Here is a 2,721-nt window from a genome sequence, read left to right as displayed (position 1 = left end):
TTTTTCACTTCAAAGTACTGAATGGATTTTGGTCAAATTTTAAAGTAGGTTTATTTTTCAGATTTACCTAAGTTTTAACTTATAACGATACTACATATTATTATAAAACAACGCGAGCGAAGCCACTGGCAAAAGCTGGTAATTCCCAAGATTCACGCAGGCAAAGTCATAGTCAAAAGCTAGTAATTCCCAAGATTAGGCCAATAATGATCATTCATTTTACAATCCTAGCTCACTTTATCTACAAAGGCCCATCGGTGCGAGAATGGACCTTATGTTAACGAGATAAGGTGCTTGTTGGACAGGATGTTCACCTTTCATGTCTGCCAATGAAACTAATTTTCGGGCCGCCCGCATATTTTAGACGCAATTATTCGGGTGGATATGGATTTTGGGGAAATTTCAGGACATTCCAAAAAATCCACCAAACTAAATTTTTATCAGATTTTTTATCTATTTTTAATTCTAAATGTTATTATAATATGAATGAATATTTTAATGATAGAGAATTGTAACCATTAATATAAATGTGATTGTATAATATGTAAATTTTTAACTTTTATTGTGTTTATGACATTGTTTTATTATTATTATTATTTTATTTTTTACTAATCTATTATGTTTAAGTGTAATGTAGAATGTTTATTCAATTATAATATGACTGCGATTGATCTGACATTATTTAAGTGAAAATTCTTTTTTATGTAAATGAAATTTGATAAGTTTGATTTATAATTTTGCATGCCAAAAGGTGGAAGATGGAGATACTAAAATACTTGTAATACCTACATTTACCCATGTTCGCAAAATAAATATATTTGATTTGATTTTGATTTGATTTGATTTGATTTATTATTAGTTAAAGAAAGAAACCAATTGATCAACATGGAAAGCATTGGGGGAAGTCTATGTTCAGAAATGGACGTCCTATGGCTGAAATGATGAAAGAAAGTAACCTGATTAAAATGCACCCGGTTTGACTGGAAGAGATGGCTTCCTAGCGATAGACCCGCCTAAATTCTTCCTTTAACAACTGAAACGTTTGGACGAATCGCAGGAGGCTGCCATGGATCATTCCGTGTTAAAATACCCTCAGAAATCAACATGGAATAATATTTTCTTTTCTGGAGAACCAGGTTGATTCAAACCTTCATCATCATCATCTCAGCCATAGGACGTCCACTGCTGAACATAGGCCTCCCCCAATGCTTTCCATGTTGCCCGGTTGGTAGCGGCCTGCGTCCAGCGCCTTCCTGCTACCTTTATGATGTCGTCGGTCCACCTTGTAATTCAACCCTTAATTTATTATAACTGGAAACAAATACACAAAGTGACTTTACACTGTGTTGTACCACCTGGGAATAGAACCAATAATGTCTTCATCATGTCAATAAAACAATAGCTTCAACGGCTGATTAAATAACTCAAAAACTCCGACCATTTGTGCAAATAATAATATTAACTTCATCGAATTAAAATCGTAACTTTGATAGAATATTTAAGTTTCCTGTTCAAGTGCGTTGGTGGTGTAATGGTCAGCATAGTTGCCTTCCAAGCAGTTGATCCGGGTTCGATTCCCGGCCGACGCACATTTTTTTTACATTATAGACATTTCAAGGCATTATTCAATTATACGTTCATAGCAAACGCAGCGTAGAACGTTCACCCACGAGGTGGACAGACGACCTTGTAAAAATAGCAGGAAGGCGCTGGATGCAGGCTGCTACCAAACGGCCTATCTGGAAAGCATTGGGTGAGGCCTATGTTCAGCAGTGGATGTCCTGTGGCCGAAATGGTGATGATGATAAGTCAACTGTATACTATTATTGTATTTACACCATATCTTCTGAGGGCATAGTGTGAGTTTACATCAAACGTATATGAACATTTTAATTCTTGAAAGTTTCCGCTACGGGTCTATTCCCACCTCTCCATCCCACCACTGCAACTCCTGTGTAGCCAGGATCTACAGCTTGACCGCCACAAAAACCCAACCAATGAAGGTCAAGTTTGTCCTGGGGGAGAGTTAAACTGTCATTGGACCCGCAACGACATTAATCAGAAGAACATAGGACGAGTTCGAAATTAAGGTTCGACTTCGAAAGTTTTCGCTAGGGGCGCTGTACAATCCGTCATACATTTAATGACATTATTTTACGCGCTCACTAATGACGACATTTGATGTCAACTCACACTACGCCCCATGTTCTTGTAATATTTATAACGCTCATCCCTACCAATTATTATACTGTCAGGACTTATCCTGATAAACTCACAAGACCTGGACACCCTACACATAATTGATAAAGTCCAAACTTCGCCGAAGTTTGAAGCTTTCGCCTAAAACGGCGACCGGCTCGCATACTGCAGCCTTATAAAGCCGTGGTTTGATTGATAGCGGCGATACGTTATTAACATCCACGCTGAGTATTTTTGTACGTTATCGGGCATTTTTTCACTTCGTCCATCATAAAAGAGTGTTTAGTTAATAATATTATAATATACTAGCTGACCCGGCGAACTTTGTTCCGCCCTAATGGCAATAAATAAGCAGACTTTTTTTATTTCGAACGGGATAAAAAGTATCCTATGTCCTTCTCCTGGCTCTAAACTACCTCCCTGACAATTTTCAGCTAAATCGGTTCAGCCGTTCTTGAGTTATAAGTGGAGTAACTAACACGACTTTCTTTTATATATGTATATAGATATGTTACGGTTAAT

The 2,721-nt window shown here is 37.3% G+C and overlaps 1 non-coding gene across 1 annotated transcript; it reads left to right on the top strand.

Moving 5' to 3' along the window:
- The first annotated feature begins 1,517 nt into the window (after window positions 1-1,517).
- Window positions 1,518-1,589, top strand: TRNAG-UCC (transfer RNA glycine (anticodon UCC)). Its single transcript has one exon. It is a non-coding gene; the product is annotated as a tRNA-Gly (tRNA).
- Window positions 1,590-2,721: the final 1,132 nt, after the last annotated feature.

Source organism: Ostrinia furnacalis, unplaced genomic scaffold, assembly GCF_004193835.3.
Source record: "Ostrinia furnacalis isolate ACB-3 unplaced genomic scaffold, ASM419383v2 OfSCF2704, whole genome shotgun sequence".
NCBI classification, from domain to species: Eukaryota; Metazoa; Arthropoda; class Insecta; order Lepidoptera; family Crambidae; genus Ostrinia; species Ostrinia furnacalis.
The sequence above is the reverse complement of the archived record's forward strand: the minus strand, read 5'-3'. Positions and strand labels throughout refer to the sequence as shown.